This window comes from Myotis myotis, unplaced genomic scaffold (genome assembly GCF_014108235.1).
Source record: "Myotis myotis isolate mMyoMyo1 unplaced genomic scaffold, mMyoMyo1.p scaffold_m19_p_3, whole genome shotgun sequence".
Lineage (NCBI taxonomy): Eukaryota > Metazoa > Chordata > Mammalia > Chiroptera > Vespertilionidae > Myotis > Myotis myotis.
This window is the reverse complement of record NW_023416335.1, coordinates 12,134,457-12,157,754: the sequence shown is the minus strand read 5'-3', so window position 1 is coordinate 12,157,754 and position 23,298 is coordinate 12,134,457. Positions and strand designations below refer to the sequence as shown.

At 36.1% G+C, this 23,298-nt stretch overlaps 1 long non-coding RNA gene across 1 annotated transcript; it reads right to left on the bottom strand.

Annotated features, from left to right (window-relative positions):
• Positions 1 to 12,225: 12,225 nt before the first annotated feature.
• LOC118650328 lies at positions 12,226 to 18,711 on the bottom strand. Its single transcript, XR_004965997.1, has 3 exons — positions 18,667 to 18,711; positions 16,473 to 16,526; positions 12,226 to 12,310 (listed from the first exon to the last, which is right to left on the bottom strand). It is a non-coding gene; the product is annotated as an uncharacterized LOC118650328 (long non-coding RNA).
• Positions 18,712 to 23,298: the final 4,587 nt, after the last annotated feature.

Genomic DNA, 23,298 nt, shown 5'->3' with positions numbered 1-23,298 from the left:
TCACCACCACAACTGACTGAGGACACAACTGTGTCAGGGACTGTGCTGTGTGCTTTACATTTGGTATCTTGATCTATTACTATAAAAACCTTTTTACCCCAAGGTTACAGATGAGAATATTGACGTTTGAAAAAGTTGAGTAATTTGTCAAAATTTGCATAGCTTAAACTTATAGTGTCAGTGTCATATCCATTATATTTTCATCCCCATACATTTTTTACATATCATGTAATTTGCAAAATATACTGAAAGTCTAATATGCAAAACCTGAACACAATTAAGTGCATTTTATAAGAATTACCCATTTGTTAAAATATTCAAGAATATATATTAATATCATTTATTATTTCCCTAATTTAATCATTTTTTTTAGAATTTATTTCATCATCTTAGCACACATAGTCAACCAATTAAACCACGCAAGCCACAGACGGAGTTTAAATATTAGCTATTTTTTTTATAATATTAGTCTTATAGGCTCTATGCCTCTAATAATAGTATCCGCAATTTTTATTTTTCAGTTTTACACTCACTTTTATAAAACAATAAGAACAAAATACAATAAAATCTAACATTCAAAAATTTAAACTTCCCTGGACAAAAAGAAAAAAGTGATTACTGCTAAAACTAAGTATTGCCTGGTAAACAGCACCACTACACAATTTTCCAAAAATAATTTCCAATTTCTTCATTTGATAACCAAAGTTCATACTCTAATTACCAAAGGTTTCATCCCATACTTTGAGACAGTGCTGAGTTATCAAAAGATATTTTCTGAAGTGTAGAAATACTTAATATTTACAAGGTTATTATAATATAGCAATTCGTGTAGGAGTTAGTATTTTCCATGTGTGCGCACCTCTAAACTTTATATGGGGGTAGAATTTGCCTTCATGTTCTTTTCTTATGTTCTTTTGGGTGAAGGCCACCAAACAATATTGTGGGCAAATATGCTTGGGGGCGTACAGGTTCTTTTCCTGATTCCCATTAATTTCACTTCTATTATACAGTTCTGATCATTGTCCCCTAAATGCATTGCCTTACCATGGAATTCATACATTACTTTACTTGAGGACCATGGTCTTCTCTAACATCCATCATGTATTTTGGTCATCTTGGCATATTATTAACTTGAAGCACTTAATATCATCTCCAAAGTCAGTGAATGCTCCCCCCACACCCCATTTCAAGTCACTTATCCCAATAATAAACAATGCACTTACATCTTGACATTTTCCATTTCTTATTTCTTAAAACCTGTGTGCTATCCTTCATAAGCCATAGATGTGTGTATGTGTGTGTGTTTTATTATATTTTTTTTTGTTAGGCCTAGACCAGGGGTGGGCAAACTTTTTGACTCGAGGGCCACAATGGTTTCTTAAACTGGACCGGAGGGCCGGAACAAAAGCATGGATGGAGTGTTTGTGTGAACTAATATAAATTCAAAGTAAACATCATTACTAAAAGGGTACGGTTTTTTTTTTTTTTTAGTTTTATTCATTTCAAACGGGCCGGATCCGGCCCGCAGGCCGTAGTTTGCCCACGGCTGGCCTAGACACATAAGTGCATATACACCCATGCACACAAAATACACACTTCTGCAAGAAGAGACTAAAGGATGAAGTATTTGGGGTAAAGAAATAGGTGAATTGCCCCTGCTGGCGTGGCTCAGCAGTTGAGCGTTGACCTATCAATCAGGAGGTCAAGGTTCAATTCCTGGTCAGGGCACATGTTGTGGGCTCAATCCCCAGTGTGAGGCATGCAGGAGGCAGCTGATCAATGATTCTCTCTCTTCATTGATGTTTCTATCTCTCTCTCTCCCATCTTCTCTAAAATCAATGAAAATGTATTTTAAAAAGAAAGAAATAGGTGAATTTAAGATTCTCTGCCTCATAGCACTGAGCAAAATTACCAATGTCCAGTAAAAATTCTTCCAGTGTGAGATGTGCAGTATTTTCTTCCTCTGTTACCTGTCATTTCTACACTAACTACCAAAAAAGAAAAATACCTACAATTTTATATTATATTAGTTACTCTCATCAAGTTTTAACATAATTATAATTTTGAGAGAATCACAATACATAAATAATTGCACTAAGCAAATTACAAACACTAGATCCATTTGCATATTATCATGAGGGCTCACTTTACGGGTCATCTTCTCTGAAGTCTTGCCTCTGTACATGGACACCTGGAAAAGCTCCCTATATCTACAAGGTTTTTTTCATGGTACTGCTACCGATAATGTTAGCTGACACTCTCAGCATTTACAGCTTCTCTTTTTCTGCAAAAGTAAGGCATTTATATACATAAAATTAAAATGAACATGTAATTGACTGGGGCTTGAGTTTAAGGTAATTTAAACAATGAATTTCTAGGCACTCAGAGGAAAGAATGTAAGGAGTACAAATTGCATAGGGCCCATGGGCTTTTCAGAAAGTCTTTGAAATCCTTTAGCTTGCATATGAAAATGTATTGCAAATGGATTTTTACAGCACAGGATGTTACTTAAAGAGTTATTCAAGGCTCTGTGTGATATTTAGATTTAATATTTTACAAGCTTTATAGTTAAGTTCTTTTAACTCCTTTGAAAGGCAAAAAAAGGTGAAGTCTTCTAGTTGAATGAGTATATTAGTGTTTTTATTAAGGTTTTAGAGACCAGTCCAGCAGAATACAGCAATTAAAACATAGGAGTTGCTGTCCAAACACTGAGGTGTCTACCCTTGATTTGCCACTCAGTCAATGGTCCTCAGACAAGGTAATAAAGTCCCCAATAAAATAGGGAAGTAACAATACATCTCTCTTAGTAGAGTTTATATAATGTGTACATAGTAGATGCTCAGGAAGTGCTAGGTAACTTTTATCCTAAAAAATACCTAAGGAGAATGTGACTACCTATGAATGCTTCTTCATTTTTAAAGGGAAGAAAAACTTGTTTTTCAAAGTAATAATCATTTACGTAAGTAAAATTCCCTCTTTAATATAGGGTCTTTAGTGATGTTTATATTGTATAAATTTTACTTACAGAGGCAACTTGATCAAATAAGGCAGCAAAAATGAGAGATGAGCATATTCTTCCAACTAGGTTTCTTAGACAGGGTTCTCTATTTGTTTGTTTAATCTGAAAAATTAGCATATAATTCCAGGAATTCTTTTGAAGGGTCACTAAGTTTCTTTGAGAAATCCTTAAAGCTGAGTGAGATAAAAAGAAAGAAGCAAGATTTGACTTAGGAAAAGCTAAGTTCTACTCTCAATGCTTCTTTTATTATCCCTCTGATCTTAAGCAAGATACTTAAAACATTCCACATAATTGGAACAAAAAGACTTACTATATTTACTTCACAGGGGTATAGGATTAAATAAAACAATATAAATATACCTTATAGCAGTATAAAAGAGCTTTGCTACTATTCCATTTTACTAGTAAATGAAATTTCTCTGAATTCAGAAAAATCTGCATTCAACAATTCACAGTATATACATGACTTATAAAATATAATAGCATAATCTGTATTTGAGTTCCAACCTCAAAGTTAAAACAAAGACCATCTTTGAAGGTTTTCTGTGGGTAGCACCTTTATATGGGTATTTTTTTCTGACCTGATTGACACTTCACAGGGGAGGAGCTTAGAAAGATGATTTAAAAGTGAATATTCACAAAGAATAAATAAAATAGATGTGAACCAATCGCCTACTTCACCAGGGCCTCCCACAGGGCATGAGTAGTGACCTATAATAATCAGAAGCACACTGTTTTTCAGGAAATTGGTCTCATTGACTAGACATTGACTTGTATCCATCTCCACAGACCTCCAGTTCCTTGCCCCAAACTCCAGCAGGTGAAGTTGGCTTCTTTCTTCTCAGTTTGGTAACCCATTGAAATTATGTTCTCCATTTACCACCAATTGATTTATCTTCAGGTAAGATTCTCCCTCCACCTATTGGACTTATATTCTGGGCAGCTTCCCATTGCTGCTCCTGTTTCATCTTAAGGAAGGGGATTCAGAATAATGCTAGGACCTGACCTTTGAGAGAGTGTGCCTTTATATAAAACTCATCTATGTAAAACTCACAGCTCATCAAGGTGGCGCAGAGCCTTAAAGATAATACAATTAGTGTAAGTCGTTTACATACCCAAAGTGTCCTTTGAAGAGTACCAAAAATACAGCAACAGCAACAACAAACCCACTCCACCACCATCGGATTTCTCTGAAACTCTAAATCCCCGCTATTAATTTCACCTCAGTGATCAAAGCATCTTCTCTACAAAGACAGCATGTTCACAGGATCACACACTGGCTTCAACATAAGGAACACCAACCTGTCCTGACCTACTCCATAATCGATTGCCACATATTGATTTTTGTTGCTTTTTTAGCTACAAAAAAAATGAATATAGAACATTAAATTGGTGATGAAAGCCAAAATATGGGACAGGACTATAACCAGGAAGGTCAAGATTGAATAAGAAATCATAGTAGGGAGTTTAGAAGAGAGAAGAGACCTCCAAAGTCAAGACTGAGAAGTCTTTACAATACATTTCATAAACTTAATAATTCTACTAAATGATTTGTTTAATGGGGCAGATCCCATTAAATGATCAACTTTTGGCCCAAATAAACACATGTTCTGTTCCCAAATGCAAAAATCATCTTTGGAGAGTAACATATGGGTCTTAGAATGATGTTCTTTCAAAGGTCCAGAAAGAGACTCACACTTAGACTTGCAAAGATTGTTCACAAAACAGTGGCTTCTCTGATGTTGTTGGAGGGATTTTATGATCTTTTAATGAGCTTTATGCATAAAGTGAAGAGCTGCTACAGAGAAGACTCATTTTAAGGACAGAGACATCTTCAGTTTCCTATAAACTGATCATAGCCCATCCCAACGAGGGCTTCATGTAGAGACACAGATACCAAAGGCCAGTGCCACTGAGATGACAAGACAGTAGAGAACGGTCCTGCAGATATGCTATGTCATTGTTGGATCTTTGTTGTACTTTTGTTTTTAACTCAGAGAAATAACCCATTTCACTGCTGTAATAATCAGACCATCTTCAGAACTACTACTAACAAACAGTGAAAATATTGCTTGGTTATAATGTCATTGTGCATCTGTTGGTGCTATCCTAATTTAGTTTTCTGAATTAATATGAAGGAGGAAAAAGAAGGACAAGATTAGAAAATGAATCACATCATTTGAAAATCCTGAGTAATAATTTACAATAAATTAGTAAACAAGGTTAATGAAAATGATACATTGGAATGGTTAATTTGATGTATCAGCTTGGCTAAGCTATGGTGTCTAGCTTAGAATGATGTTTAATATATGTTTGATCAAACACCAGTTTAGATGTTGCTATGAAGGTTCATTTTTAGATCTAACATTTGATCACATGATCAGTAGCCATTGAGCAATGCAGATAACCCGCCATAATGTGGTGGGCCTCATCCCAACAGTTGAAATCATGAAGAACAAAAACTGAGGTCTCCTGAAGAGGAAGGAACTTTGGCCTCAAGACAGAAACTTAACAACCCTGCCCATGTTTTCAGTCTGCTTGGTCTGAGGATTTCAGGCACAAGGCTCCAATGTCAAATCTTACCTGAATTTCCAGCTAACCATCTTACTCTATGAATTTCAGACTTGCCAGACCCTAAAATCTCATGAGCCACTTCCTTAAAATCTTTTATGAATTGGTCTGTTTCTCTGGATAACCCTAATACACAAGTCATAGTTCATCATCTTTCAAATAGACTTTTGCAATGGCCCCCTGACTGGTGTCCCTGTCTCTTGACTTCACCTCACTCTCCTTAGTATTTTCAAATATTTCCAAAAGGCATGCTATTAATAAATTCCTTCTTTTAACTCTGTGATGCAATCAGGGTGAAATGTAAGTTCCTTAATAATGCAAGGCATTATTGTATCTCTTACTTGCTCCCTTCTCCCCTCTCCTGTCAATAAAACTTTCCCTGCCTTTTATTCTTCAGCCATAAAATAACTTATGTTTCTCTAAATCCACGGTACTGTTTTTGCATCTGAGCCTTCGCACATGCTCTGTCATCTGCTTGTCATGACCATTCCTCTGGCCATCCTCCTCTTGCCTACCCAGAATACACGTTTGCATCTTTTCTAATTCAACTGAGACATCATTACCTTATGCAGTAGCTCATCCCGGTACATCAACTCCAACCTCTGACTGTGCATCACTGACTACTACACCCCAGTGCCCGTGACTAGACCGGTCTCATTCTCCTCTGCACCCTCAGACCTAACCCAGCAGCTGTCGCATGCATGCCCTCAATGACACTGCACTGAACAGCCTATAGCTTACTCTCCTTTGGTTCAGTGGATTTGAAATTAAATTTAATAATATATTACATAATTACAGTGATCTGTGGATAGCGTTTTAAGTCCTGAAGCTCAAAGCACTGTGATTTTAACAACTTGAAATGTTAAATTACTTGTGTGGAATGTTCCATATGAAACCTCATTGCTGTAATGCAATTGATTTTTAGAAATATATTTTATTTATTTTTTACAGAGGAAGGGAGAGGGATAGAGAGTCAGAAACATCGATGAGAGAGAAACATCGATCAGCTGCCTCCTGCACAACCTCCCACTAGGGATGTGCCCGCAACCACGGTACATGCCCTTGACTGGAATCGAACCTGGGACCTTTCAGTCCACAGGCCAATGCTCTATTCACTAAGCCAAACCAGTTAGGGCTGAAATAGATTTTTTTTTGGTCACATATAATAAGAAAAGTGAGAAGTTCAGAGTCTTTTGAGGATACATTTGACTTAACACTATTGTATCATTAATAGGCATTACAATGGCTTCAGTGTTAAGAACCATTACAAAACCATTTCAAAATCTATAGCTGATCAGAAATAAATTAGAGAAATTGAGCTATTAACATTAAATAAACCCATGCAGCAGAACACAAGTGCATTCCTTATATTTACAACAGTTATTGCAGTAATTTGGAGTGCTGTGCTTGGAATATATTTTTTTTACTGTAAATAATAGAAATAAGACCTTTCTGTGAGCATTATATTATCATTAGCATTAGGATATACTTACCATATTAGCATATTAAAAATCAGTGTATGTCCCAAAATATGGCTGTCACTCAAAGAAACTAAATTCTTCTATATAAAAAAGAAAAAGAGGATTTCATCTCCCTCCCATTGCCGAAACCGGTTTGGCTCAGTGGATAGAGCGTCGGCCTGCGGACTGAAAGGTCCCGGGTTCGATTCCGGTCAAGGGCATGTACCTGGGTTTCGGGCACATCCCCAGTGGGAGATGTGCAGGAGGCAGCTGATCGATGTTTCTCTCCCATCGATGTTTCTAACTATCTATCTCTCTCCCTTCCTCTCTGTAAAAAATCAATAAAATATATTTTTAAAAAAAAAAATTAAAAAAAAAAAAAAGAAAAAGAGGATTTCATCTCCCTCCCATTTTCCATCTCTATTGCCCTCCTTCTATGCTGAACTCCAGAACTGTCCTAAGTTTTACTTTTGTCTTTAACATACGGTTCACACTAGACATAAATATCACATTATTCTACTCCCTCTACTGGGAAAAGTTCCGAAGTCGTTACCTTCTTCCTAGACCTGTCCACTGAGATTTGGATTAATGTAGATAATATGCACCCAGCAGATCTACTCAGGTAGCCCACAGACCCATCCAACTCAAGAGATGAAGATAAATGAACCATCTTTCTCTTCAAAACCCTTACTAATATTCTCTCAGTTGAAGGTGATCCCATTAGAAAACTTGGAGACACCCTCTTTCTCTCTCAATCCCACATCTAGTCAACAACAAATACTTCTTCTCTGAGATTCTCCTGATTTCTTAAATCCACCCTCTATCTCAGATCAAGACCCCATCATCTCTCCTGTGAAAAAACCTGTGATAGCTTTTTGACTGTTTTCCCATTTCCAGACTTAGCACTTTCAAATCCAGCCCCAACAAAGCAATCAGCAGAACCAGCTGCATACAGCACATGTTGAATTTTTGCCTCTTAAATCCAATTGATGAGTCATTTGGTTTAATAGGATGTTTGGTCTACTTATATTCATCTACATTTATTGATATATTTGATCTTCTATCATCACAGGTTATATTCTCTATATATACAGTCTTTGCTTTCTTTACCTTCTGATAATTAGATGCATTTTTATTTTCATGGCTATACTTATAACTATAATTTTATATAATATTCTAATCTCCTTTTCTCTCTAGTTTCTCAACTGTAAGTAACAATTTAAGTAACATATTTCCCCTCTCAATTTCATTGAGTATATCATTTTCTTAATGGTTATCGTCATGCTATTTAAGTATACTAATACTTACATTACCTGCTTTATGAGTTTTAAATTATATCTTTTGAGCCTCAGCTTTATAAATCCACATGCTTGCAGAGTCTGTGCACTTTTCTCTTCTTTCCTCCTCCCAAGCCCAGCCTTTAAAGACGTAATTTTTGCATTGTCAGGACTTAGAACTTCCACATTCTGTTTTAAAACCATAATTCACATAGTGATTTGAGTCTTTTGTCCTACATTTAATTGGATTCAGTGTTCACAGCCAGTCTTTGTTAAATTATTGTTGTTAGATTTTTATCATTATAATTTCATCAAAGACCATGGAAACTGTATTTATTGATTTCTTTCGTGTTCAAAAAAGTATTTATCTGCTGCCTTTGTAGACACTTACCTGCTTTGGTCTATAAACTCTTTGACTTACACCGTTTTTAGAAAACTTTACAGGCTCTATTTTCTTTTAGTCTTGACCATTGTGGGTAACTATAAGACTAAATTAACAGTATTGTCTTATAGATGACTTGAATTTTATGTATCTGCTTAGGGCAAATATCTTTTTCTTTAGCATTTAGTAATTTTACTAGGGTAACTAGGCTATGTCTCAAATGCAATTATTCCCTTAATTTCTTAAGGATATGTTTGATCCATTCATTCTGTAGATTCAAGCTTTCTCTTTTAATAACATATTTTCTTCAGTTGTATTCTTGAATGGTTTCCTGTTCCTTACTTTGTTCAGAGGTACTAACAAAATGCATTTCAGATTTCTTGCCACATTTCTGTTACTGTTTAACTTTTCATTTCTGTACCACTTCTCCTCTATTCTCTGGTGATTTTTTTCATTGGTTTCTCTTTTGTCTTGTTCTTTTTTTATTTTTATTTTTGTGGCATTTCTGTAAAGATTTCATGCTGGTTCCCTTTCAATACTTTCTTATTTTGAGTCCTGGATCATTTATTTATGGGGGAGGCAAGGCAGTGATAGGGTAGCTCCAGGCCATGTTCCAGGCTGATTTTCAAGCAAAGCTATGATACTGGATTTCCAGCATGCGTGGCTCTGATCCTTTACCTTCCTCTAGCCAGTTTCTCAGAAGCAACAACACTGCTCACGAAGCCTAGTCACTCTCCTCCACCCACATTACCTGAAGGCCACTGCTTGTGAACTTGTCATCACCCACATTTACTCCCAGGAAAGTTCCCAGCAACAGCCTGGCATCCTGGCCTCTTTCTCCAAAGACTGGTTTGGTGGCAGGTGTTATGGGCTGAACTGTGTCCCCACAAAATTCATATGTTGAAGCACCTCAGAATGTAAACTACATGCATAATGAATTCATTGAAATTAAAAAAACAACAACTGAAGTTAAATGAGAAAAAATTGTAAACACTAGTTTCCAATGGATTGAGGCACTGCACTTCTTATGTAGTTCTTTAGATTTGTTGCTCATATTACTCTTGATCCTTAACTAAAATGAGATTTTCTTAAGGATAAGAGCCATGTGTCACATATTATATGCATGTGTGCGTTGAGTGCAGGTGTGTGTGTGTGTGTGTGTGTGTGTGTGTGTGTGTGTGTGTGTGTGATGAAGACAAAGTGGCTTAGTTTAACTTATTTTGAATTCCCACCACCCACCCACTCCACAACATGGTGTTCAGGCAATATTAAGTAGGCAATAAACACATTTGACTAATTAACACACACACACAGAGAAAGAGAGAAAGAAAGACAAAGAGACAAAGAGGAAGAGGGTGTTGGGGATGCAAGTCGATTTCCAAAACACTAAGTGATTTTCAGAAATTACTAAGCCCATGTGAAGATAAGCAAGAGTGAGATCTCTGTCTTCATTATTGTAAACTGTGACAGACCATATGACATACAATATGCAAAGTCATTTCCAAGTGACCTGGAAGTAGAAATGATGTTTCAATGTTTATTTGTCTACAATTTACAACTATTATCCCTCAGAGGACCTTTGTAACTTTGGGGTTATTTCCCTTGCCATCTTCTTATCAAGTCAATATGACTTAAAGACCATTAGTGGGGCTTTAATTGAATAAAGCAACAATTCTCTGATTATTGCTCCATTGACTTTCTGTCATTTCTGAAATGACCTTACTCTGAAAGGTTGACTTTGAAGATCATTTATGCACAAAAGGTTTACTCAGACAGTACTTAACTTCCTTGCTTTTTTCCCCCAAAAAGTATAGGTCAAAGCACTGAATTTCACAGTCAGATTTAATTAATTAATTAATTGATTTGATTTACTTCTACAGAGAAACTTCTGTTTGAGAACAGACTTGCTCTCTTAGATCTGAAGCTTATTAACTCATAGTCATGTTAAGATAAAATACGTACCCTTAAAAGTAGCTTGATATATAGAGCTTAACACAAAAAAAAGTAATACAGACAGGGTTGTATTAATGTACAAAGAAAATTAGAACTGTATCATGGAAGCAAAGAAACCTCAGATGATAAACATTCACATCAATTTCCCACCTTTCTTTGATCAATTATAAATCAGTTAATTTTCCATGTTGTTATCAAAGCTAAATCAATTAAACCTTGTAATCAATCACTGAAGAATCAGTAAGCACATAGTTGATTCTCTTCTTAAAAATGAGTGCCACTAATTTTCACATGTAGAATTCATACAACCTAAACTTTATTCATTAAAAAATTAATATATTAGGTAAATTAACTGCCATAAAAAATTATCTTTATTTCTAATTCTAATAAAATGGCCTTTTAAAAACATAGATTTTTCCTTAATAAATGGATTTACTATTTCATTAAATCCATGACAACTTGCCTCCAACTCTTCCTAAGAGAACTGGATTTAAGAGTTAAATTCTTTCTTGTGCTTCATGGTCCATTTTTTATTATTTTTATTTTATTTTTATTGTTGAAATTTATTACAGTTGTCCCTTTTCCCCCCATTTACCCCTCCTTCACTTTTAAATGAATGTTTTATAGTTATTTACATTCTTTGATCACTTCCCTATAAAAAATCATTAAAATAATTACAAAATATTCTCATGGTCATGAGACTACATTTGAAAATATGTATTATGTCATTTAAAGTTTTTAAAGAAATGATTGCCTTGCATGTGGCAAACTTCCAAATGAGCGAATCTGTTTTCCAGAAGAATGTGGAATCCTTGGTACACCATCATTAATATTCTTTAGATCAATAGTGCCCACGGTAATTGTTCTAAGTTCCTTATAGATACCACAGGTATCTTCTTTTGATAAGTATGCCTGTGATGTTTTTAAATAGCACAATCAAATACAGCCTATACTGATATTTTAATCATTTTATGTCTGCTATGAATTATAAAGGATCAAAGATTATTGATTACATGTCACTGCTTATTCAGATGAGCAAAATAAACATATGAAGACATTCTATAAGTTGTTCGAAGCAACAAAGCTGGCACTATTAAAAGATTTTCCAAAGAAATCAGGGTCTTAGTACATCCTGATGTCTGATGCAATATATTTTTTATTATTAATCTCTGATATAATGTTTTGCTCAGCTACAAACCAAAGACTTTTTCTTCTAAGGCTTTATTTTATAAAACCACACCAAATACATTTCCTCTTTCTCTTAGTTTCATTAGCAATGGTCAGTATAATTTAGTGACAATAATTATGATTACATGCTCAGTCTACTCTGTGCCAAGTGACCAAGTCATTTGATAGATGCACATTATCTTAGTTTATCCTCAAAATAAGCCCATGATATCTATGCAATCAATTGTTTGGGTTTTTATGAAGAAAATGAGGCTTCATAATGTTAAATAACTTACACAAACATAGGCAGCCAAAATGAGGGTAAAAAAACCAACTCACTTTATAGGACTATTGTGGGGATTGAAAGTGTACAACACATAATCAGTGCTCCAAAATAGCTAACTTAGGACATTCTGCTGGGTGCTTTAAATTTTGACCAGAATCTACTGTGTACATCAAGAGGCCCAGGAGATCTTCAGCCCTGTGGAGGAGACAGCATGTAATTTTCCAGTCTTCGCTGTATCCCTCTCAACATAGTCCTACATGCATGTTGGGATGCCTACATATGTGATGTCATTGTTAACATCCCTGCTGTAAAAGCGGAAAAGAGACATTCTTGACAACTCAAAGACTAGTTTTACTTCCCACGTTGTTTTTTTTCATACTTGGGATTTTGATGTATTCCTGCCAATAACAAAAGTCCGACTGATTCCCAAGTATTTTCAGATACCACTGTGATCAATGAACTGTCATCCTGAATAAATCTTGCTCACATGGGTATACTAAATAACTTGCCAGAAAAATAGACAGTGTTTATTTAATGAGACTGATTTTAATTTCAGATACTATATTTAATTATTCATTAATGTAAATCTCCTTTTTATGTGGGTTCAGCTGAGTTAGTACTTCCATATTAAAGCTTCCAAGGTTCAGAGAAAAAACAACAACAATGAAAAGAGGGTTAAATCCTTAAATTTACTCAGAATATCATTTTCTGCAAATAAGCTAGAGTACCCAACAACATCCAACTAAGAAAATATAATGCATCGCATGCATTTATTAACCTAGATTTCTTACTACTTAAATTAAATGGGCCTTTATATTTTTATTTGTAACATTTACATCAAATGTTATTTTTCAGTTGCCATTATCATCATATGCCTCGTATCTCATTTCTCTCCTATCTCATGGTGTTTGCACAGCGGCAAAGGGATAATGTAAATGTCCGGCAGCCAAGGTATGTGTCAAATCACCAATATCACTGAATAGGAAAAGAATCTGCAAGTGGAAATCCACCACTTCCTGAGTATCCGTGTGCTAAGCAATATCCACAGCACTGTGTATGTGCTGGTGTTTGATCATATCCTTGACTGTCCGCGTGTTATACAAGGAAACTGTACTAGGGATGTGACTAAAGTCACACTCATGATCAGTGTTGGAGCTGGAAGTCAAGCTATCTCCTCGGGCCATCCTTTTACATCGATTACATGAGAATCTGTCCTTTCAGGGAAGCTTACAATTACTTTTCTGATGTACAGCTTCATTAATTCTGTCTTTTTAAAGTAGTAATATATTTTTCTGTAACCACTTCAGAAAATCAACTCTATTTCTCTACCATAAAAATGATTTTGCTTTAATATGTTAAAAAACACACACAATTGCAATCATTTATTTTACATAAATGGAGATGTTAACTATTGGAGGAAACTGCAGAGTCTAGAATTGTTTAAAGTTACAAGAAGGATGCTTTCATAAAGCAGACATTTGAGACTGAAAACTAGGGAAAATATGAGTTCCTCTCTCTAGAGAAGAGAGCCCAGGTGACAGGCTTATTGTGCCTTCCTGATAGGACATCCTTTCCCCCCTTGTCCTCACATCAGACTCTTGGACTTGGATGCCATCAAGTAAAGATATCATCCTCCCTGGAACAGAAGTTAAATAAGTTGTCCAAGGCTACCAGTTAAGAGTGAAACTTAATTAATGTATTAAACATTGCATAGTTCATGGGACTAAAGGTTGCTGTGCTTATATGATGTGGCTCAGGCTCTCTCTGGATATTGAAAATTAATCAGTCTAGCTCCCTAAATTAAGCTTTTCGCCCCTACACCAGGGTTTGTCTACTCTGACACTATTGACGTTTTGTACAGGATAATACTTTGCTATGAGGGCTGTCCTGTGCATCGTAGGATGTTTAGCTACAACCACAACCTCACCCACTAGGTGTCAATAGCACCCTTTCACCCTCAAGTTGTGACAATCAAAATGTCGCCAAACATTGCTAAATGCTCCCTGGGTGGGGGGCAAAATTTGTCCCCACCACTTATCCACCAAGAATCACTGCCTTACGCTATACTGTTGTTGCACAAAATGATAAGTATGTTTACAGTTATAGAAGAAAAGTTAAGAGGCTTATCCCTGAACTTCAAGGATTAATATCATCATTAAACAAATGGGTCCTCACCCAAATAGAATTAATATTGCCCCTAATTCCTCTGTGCTTCCCTTGTTCCTCCTTTTATTTTTTCTCTTCCTAAGTTGGAAAATTACTCATCTAAGACCCACAGCCCACTGAGCTGATGATTTCATTCTTTCCTTCAAGTCTGTGAGTGAGGCATTAAAAGAAGTGTGCAGCTTTTTGGGCAATAACTGAGGCTGATCTTGGAAAAACACCACAGTACCTCAAAATCCTTTCATGTTCTTGGAAGTATGAGGAGAGGCAAGCACAAACAGAACTTCTTTCCTTTTCAGAACGGAAAGTTACTTTTCTCCTTGGACCCACCACAGGCTACTGCTGCCTTATTCCCGAAATAGTGAGTTAAAATGCTCTATGGTTCATGGGACTAAAGGTGAAAGTGCTTACATGGTGTGGCTCAGGCTCTCTCTGGACGTTACCTGCAGGACCACATTGAGAACTTGCCACTTGCTCATAGCTCCTTGACATTCTCCGGGACCAAGTAAGTTGGGTTGAAAATAAGAAAGACTCTTTCTGCTTTTCAAATCTCCATAACCAAGAGGTAATCTTAGCAACGGCTGCCAGCGTGAACATGTCTCGTGGCTAATGTCTGGTGAGTGGGTAGGAGACTGCACCTGATCAATAAACAATGGTGGAGTTGTTTTCCTGGCGCGCGTTTTCCATGGACCTGACCCAAGCAAATCACACCACACATGAACCACCAGCCAATGTGGTATTTTTAAGAAATCCAACTACGCTCAACTGGAATAAAAACATTCAACCGTGTGTCATCAGGCTTATGAAAGCTCTTATACTGTTAGAATTTTTCCTTGAGGTAATGGTTTTGTTCGGTATTGATGCAATAAGCGTGAACTGAGTATCTGCCATGTGCTGGAACTATTATGCTTCTTCTCCCCCAAGTCACAACTTTTCTACCAAAAAAGTTGTAGAAAAAGTTGCAGCTACTACAGTAAAAATTTTATGGGAATTAGAAAAAAAGAGATCTTGGGTTCCATTGTACCTCCTGCTAACAATAAAGTTGTGACCTTCTGTGAGCTACTTAACTCCACTAAGAATCAAATTCCTCAACCTTAAAATGAGGAGGGTGGATTGTTAGCTAAACTATAAGGTCTCCTACAACTATACAGTTCTATGCTTTTTTAAATTGATTTTTAGCACACTTTAGTGAGCTCTGAGTACATGCCCTGCACGAAAGGTCTAATACTTTACATGTTTTATCACCTAAATTTCACAACAACCCTGTAAGGTAGTTCCATGATTTCCCTGTTAAGGCTGGGGAGTAATTCTCTAATTCAGTTCAACGAACTGCTTCACCAAGAGCAAGTGTACCCTTCCGCTGGATGAAGAATCGCGTTAGACAATAGCCAGCATAAGGCCAACTCACCGACCTCTGTCAGCACCTATCACAGGCTCTGGCACAAATGAGAAATCAATGAATACCAATCAAATATGTAAATGAAAGAATAAACTTTAGTATCATTTTTATCAAGTGTATCAGTAAGGATGAGAAGCTATAATTTGCAAGTTTAGAGCCAACTCAAAAACTCATATCTGAGTTTCAAAACAATTGAGGATTTAGTTGTCACATAAGTTTTTGGTCAAGATAACCCTATACCTGCTTTTTAAAAATAAATGTATTCACCTGATAAAAGAGCTTTAAAAATAGTCAAGGAGTATATTTTTGAGAGACTATCTTTAACTGAAATCTTATTTTGATATTTTTCATAGAAAAGATAAACATTTCTGTGGCTATTTCATAAATGATGATTTTTTTTCAGATGAAATAATAATTCTTGCTGATAATTTTGGCAAACATCAAAAAGGAAAAGGTGTTCTAGATAAGGAGAAAAATCAAGTTAATGTAATGGCTTATATAGGTTCAAACGAAATGTTACTCTGCCTTTTTAGTATTCCTCAATATTGTATAAAAATAAAATTATAAAAATAAAACTATAAAAAAGATCAAGTGATGACACAAAAATTAAAAAAAAAAAAAAAAGATATCATCCTCCCAGATGGCAGTGTCTAAACAAGTGGTCGCCAACCTTTCGGACCTCACGGACAACCAGTGGTCCACGGACCACCGGTTGGTAACCACTGGTCTAAACCATGAATGTGTCATAAAATATACACGTCCTCCAGGACACCCAGAGAAATGCGATCAACTTACATGGCTTTTGTACCACAACTGTAAACAACTTCTCTTTTACTTTCAGCTTTCCTTCTGAAAATTACAAAGATAAACCAGGATTTTAAATTTCTCTTTTTTTTCAAATCCTCATCCCATGATATGTTTCACTGATTTTAGAGAGAGGTGATGAAAGAGAAAGAGAAAGAGAGAGAGAGAGAGAGAGAGAGAGAGAGAGAGAGAGAGAGAGAGAGAGAGAAGAAACAACTATCAGTTGCCCCCCATGCGTCCCCACTGGGGAGTGAACTCAGAACCTAAGTATGTGTCTGACAGGGAACAGAACTGGCAACCTTTAGGTGCACATGATGATGCTCCAAACCAACTGAGCTACGCAGGGCAGGGCTAAACTTTCCTTTTTACTTAGAATTTAACAATGGTTTAAATTTTGTTTGTAATTTAACAATAGCCATGGTTGCTCCTAATTGTCATGAGAGTAAATATCATCCTTTTTCTAAACTTATTTGTATGTACAGTATTCATTGTAATACATTTTATTTTTATCTCTATTGTCAGTGAGAAAACATACTTTAAACCTACTGAAAATTTGACATTAAAATGTTGGTTTATTGACATAGTTGTATAATATAAATGTTTAATCTAATTTTACAATCACACTTGACTAATCTGAATACACTAAACTATAATAATTTCATATAAGACTTTGTTATAAATTACATAACAAACTGTGACTAGTTGGTATTCATATCTTTATCCCCTTTCTTTTAGTTGTTCTTACATTAAGTTGACTAGAAATGAGTAGACTTTAACATATTCAAATAGGCATGATGCTAATTTCAACATTTCTCCTGCCTGTCTGGGACCTGGACAACTACAATGCTCCTTGAATTTAAATTAGTGTCACCTTCCCGACCTTGAGTGAGTTACTTAACCTCTGTGCACCACAGCTCCACAATCACAGTCCTGGTCTCATTAGCGTTTTGCAAGGACTGAGGACATAAACAGAAAGTGCTTACAGTAGGGCTAAGCACTCAATAAATCAGCTATTGTTATGGATCTTATTTTATCAATATAGCTGTCAAAATGTAATAATGCAATTTTAATTTATGGGTGAAGTTATTGCTGAGTGAGTTAATGTTATGATCAGAGAAAGCTGAGTGAGAAATAAACAATCAAGTATGGAGGCAGTGTTCCACAAAATGTGGGCCAAACATATTGTGTAAAATGCTATACTTGTCAAGTCATCTAATTTCAAAGTCTATGGTCTAATCAAGGTAGTAAAAATATTTATGCCGAAACCGGTTTGGCTCAGTGGATAGAGCGTCGGCTTGCGGACTGAAAGGTCCCGGGTTCGATTCCGGTCAAGGGCATGTGCCTGGGTTGAGGGCATATCCCCAGTGGGAGATGTGCAGGAGGCAGCTGATCGATGTTTCTCTCTCATCGATGTTTCTGACTCTCTATCTCTCTCTCCCTTCCTCTCTGTAAGAAATCAATAAAATATATATATAAAAACATATATATATTTATAACTGCCAGTATAACTTGGTTCTATGTAATTAGTCAACATGTTCTTTGCCAACTTTTCAGTTACTAGCAGAGCACACTAAAAATGAAAATGTGTTTATCAGGTAAAAATTGGTTAAATTTTACAGTTTGTAGGCAAAGGTCATAATAACCCTAACAAATAAAATTGATCGATCACTACTTGCCATTTACTTATATAGTGACCCACAGGTTCAAACTCAAAAGTTATAAGAAGCGCAGTAAAGGTAAACAAAAAAATACCATACAGTTGGTCAAACCATATAGTTTAGTCTTTAAAACTAGTACTTCAAGTTTGACTTCCATAATCTTAAATAGTTCCCAAGACCAATATCTATGCATTTCTGCGGAAGTTAGTGGATGCTAGAGAAAAAAGCGGTCTATATGACTACATAGGCAGTACATAGGCAGTCCTGAATCCAAACCAGAAGATTCCATCGCTAGAAGTACAAGTCCAATTTGAGCATATTCTTGAAAGAACCAGATATGTTCTCATCTTAGGAATTAAGTGGAAGATTAAGAGCTAGAGAAACTGGGCAGGTGCTGTCACCAAATGAGGACTTTGTCTGCCAGGGGTCCAGCAGGTTGGAACAACCAGGGTTAATAGGAAGCAAACAGATTGTTAAGGACTTGCCAGTGGATAAAAGGACTAGTTTAACACTAGTTTGAGACTCACAAACATCATTTCTTCTAACCCTTTTTGTCCTCATGCCAAACAGGTGTTGTGTAGATATCTGAATGGGGAAAGATTGAATAGTTAATTTAGGAGGCTGGAAAATTAAAATAGCAAATTACCATGGGGAATGCGAAATAGCCAAAATAAAATTTGGACATCTTTCCTCATCTAGGTTGAGAGGTGACCTGAATTTTCCTGCACAATTAAAGCTGATTATTTTGATTCTGCACATTAATTTTTGACATCTATTTGATAGACAGTTATATACATATTTAGAGTAGAAAATGGAGACTTCAATAATCTGTTTTCATATTAAAATAAATGTTTTCATTTATTTCCACTGACATTTACATTGATAGGGCAATCACTATTCTGAAATCAGCCTTTTTTTTTTCTTTTCCCCTTTTGGCCAGGACACATGGTGGGTAAGCATGTGCCATCAATAACTTTTGACAGAGATAATTCAATTAAACAAAAACCCCTTCTGAATCCTAAAAAGAACATTATGTTTATATTTTTTAAAATAATTTTTTATTGATTTCAGGGAAAGGTAGAGAGAGATAAAAACATCAATGATGAGAAAATCACTGGCTGCTTCCTGTACACCACCTACTGGGGATGAGCCTGAAATCAGGAATCAAACCATGACCTTGTGGCTCATAGGTCAACGCTCAACCACTGAGCCACACCAGCTGGACAAGAACATAAGTATTTTTTAAATATGTTTTTCATTCACTTGTATTTTTAGGAATTCTTGTCATTCAGGAAGGCAATTATCCAATGCCATATAGAGATCCTAGATGCAACACATGCATTACACTTTTTAGATCATATACTCTCTGCACACCTTATGCTTGAATATAAAGATTATAACTCAAAATGTTTACTGAAAAATTCAGAGTCACTTAGATAACCTTGTTAAAAATGCAGACCCAAATTCTACCACAGGTAATCCCACAGTCCTGATGGAGATGGAATGCAAACATCTTTATTTTTAAATAAGCACTTGATATAATCCTTATGAACACCTGTAACATCTGAGACTCATTGCTATAGATATTATAGCAAGGATTCACCAAGAGAACTCCTCATTTTAAATCACTGCTGTTATACTCACTATTTGAGAATGTCTATATGAAAAGCCCATAATATGGTCAGTGAGAACACTGGACTTAGAATCATGGAACATAAACCCTGTACTACACCCTGTGTAGTAGCTTTGTAACCTTAGAACAGTCTTTTAATGTCTCCAATATGCAGTTTAACTCTGTTTTCACTGAGTGGCCAAAGACTTTGCTCTCTCAGTCCTAACAGCCATAACTGTAGAATTGCCAGGTTACGGCTCCATTGGTTCTATAAGTCCTTAGCACTCTCTAATTAATCTTGGGTACAGATAACTTATGTTACAAGTTTTAATAGTTACATGTAAATGTGTATTATTGCTACCACTGAACTATTTTCAAATGCTTACTTTGTGTTTACAATAATTTGGAAGTGGGAAAGAGAATTTTTAACAAAATATAGATAGCTGAATATTAAATCAGAGAAATGATAGGGGAAAAATTCTCATGTACATATATTATATGAATATTCATTGCTGTGTACTCAAAGAAACAAAATACATCTTAAAAGCTGTTTTTCACATTAACATCTGGATACTTAAGACATAAAAATTCCTGCCAATCTTAAAATCTCCTAGGTGATCTCAATATAACTTTTAAAATTCTACATTGCAAAGTTACTAGGAAACCATATTTTAATATCTCTCTGTTACATTCTGAACAAGTCCTGTAAAACTCAACATGATAGAAAATAATTGAGATCATCATCACATGCATTATCGGGGCTTCTTAAGAATGGAAAAGCTTTCAAACATTTGAAGCACACCCACTCAAAGCAAGTCGGTAATACAGCCAACAGAAGAGCGGATGTGTAGGCACCCAAATAAAGCTTGGATATGCAGAATGTCATTTGGAAACTGTTTGCAGATTGCTGTTGGCCACACATGACAAGGGCATGCTCTTGATACCACATTCCCCAGGATGCTGGTAGAATTTTCCTGAAGGTGAGTCAGTTATCACTATAAAAACACAAAGCTCAGACCCTGGCCCCCTATTCTTTAGCAGTTCATCATTCTCAACAGCAATAACAAACCAGTGGAAAAGGTAATGTGAAGTCTCCTTAGACTTAGGGTAAAGAATGTTTCCAAAGATTTTTAAGAATAGATCATCTGATGCCTGGTTGACTCTCGTGGAAGGTCATAAATGTGCGCACAGTTATTAACCACTCTGTCCAGTTCTCTGAGAAGTTCGTATTTTTCATCAGGAGTTGAAGCTGAGTTACCCTAACTCAAAACTCGAGTATCTTTATATACATATTAAAGGTTATTTTTTCATATTCTATCTACTATGTTAAGTATGTGCCTCATTTCCAATATTTTTGCAATATAAAGCTCAATAATTGCTTAGAAAAGTATTTCAGGGCGTTGTTTTTGTTTTGTCTTTTTTTGTTTTTTACCTCATTTATGCCAACATGAGTAAGATTTATTTGGGAAAAGCAGGTATATATTGTGTGAATTGAGGAACAAAAATTTTCCAATTTTGCATTTGGCTTAAATAGTGGATTGTTGTACCTTTTCACTAAGCAATGTTAGAACATTTGCACTTGCTTATTATGCCTCAAAGAAAAAAGCTGTGTTTTATTGTATTATTTTGGCCTCCAGGTTAATTGATTTGTGAAGATTTTATGTGTTAGGCACAATTTAAATTATAAATTGAGACCAGAAGTTCCAACAATATACACAATAATGTGCTCATTAAACAATTTATACGCATGCTCAATAATTTTATGTGTGTCAACTCATAGAAATATAGCAACCTCATTTTCCACAAATTGCAATTTAAATTTTGCATACCAGATCTTTTACGGACCCTTGGGGTATAGCAACGTACAGCATAAAACAAGACTTCTGTCCTTAGGGATTTTACCTGCTAGTGGGAAAAAAGGAAACTACATAAACTTAAAAGTAAATCTAAGTAGAGTCCTGTGGCTGAAATAATGCAGAACAATGGGATGAAAAGGAATAGGACAATCCCCTTAGACTGAATAGTTCTTGGGGGAGAGGACATTCGAGCTGGGAATTGAATGACAGAAAGGATCTATATCTGGAAGGAGCACTCACAAAATTTTTAAGAAAAAGCAATCTCAAAGTCCAGAGGTCCTGGGAGACTATCACAATCCAGAAACAGAGAGAGACAGCACAACTGGAACGAGAAGACAGAAAGGGGCATGAGATGAGCCATAATGTTACCTTCATTTGACCCAAAAACAACAGTCTCTGATTGTGAAGTTAGCAGATTTACTGTACCTCTATCTTAAATATATTTTGAGAAAGTCTTTTAATTACATGGTAACATTCATTTCAGTTGTGTGATTTCTGTTAGTCCCCTACCAGGTTTTCACTTTTATACCTTCCTCATACTCACAAATTATCCCCTAGTTGTTGGCACGCAGTTGAGTTATCTGTTCTCCTCCTTTAAATTAAAATAAAATTAGAGCTCCCAACAGAATGGGGACTTCAGATTTTCAGAAAACAAATACATATTTTCCCAAATGTTTTCTGTTACCAAGCATAATTCATGCAACCAAAAGCCCTGCTCTTTGTCAAGTCAGTAAGCATTTCTTTTGCACAGTCATCTGATAGAAGCTAGCAGTCGGTTAATGCAGGGTGAATGCAGTCAGAGCTCCCAGTTTCCAAACTTTACACTTTTTAATGAATTGTAATTGAAGAGTTGGCAAATCACACAAAATGTGTCTTTCTTCGTGCAAATGCAACAATTTCATATTCCCAGGAAAACCCAATGGATAGTTCCACTCTTCCCTAAATCTAGCTGATTTTCAACCAAGATCAAGCCTTTTCAAGAAGCAATTTACCTTGTCAACTAATTCTCAAACTGATGAACAGGCTCACCTAAGTGAGCAATTCAGTGTTTTGAACAAATCAGAAATGTCTCAAGATATGCCACAAGGAACAAAAATGGCTGTGCTGTCTTTCAGCTGCGTGGACTCGCCAGCCGGCCTTTGCTAGCAGGAGAAAGACCAAACTGTGCCTTATCGAATGCCTCCAAGAAATAGCTCATTTGGCTTTATTATGGCCGCTGAACAAAGGAGCCATATAATTCATCTTCCAAACTGGGACACTTTCAAGATCAAAAGGAGGTTCTATCAACAACTATGGTGGTGAGAAGTTGGGGGGGGGGGGGTGAGGAGCGGGCGGCGCACCATGGTCATTACTTGGGACTGTCCCCGGCAAAATGGGACACGTGGGCTCCCTATCTATGAGGCGCAGAACTAGGAGCCTTTAGAAACGTATACCTTATCTCCTCACAGAGAAATACAAAGTATAATAAATTATACACACCTTTGATAAAGGAAAACACTGTCTGGGGCACTATTATCTAAAACCTCTAAGTCTTAGAGCTTCCCTGCAGGTTCACCCACTTCATGAGGCTGAGAGTAAGCACCCTAATACAAAGAGGCTCTGGGCTTCTTAGAGAAAAGCACCGAACTTCCGCTGCAACGGTCTGAGCATGGGAACACGAGTGTGACCCATAGAAGACCGACCTCAGTGCA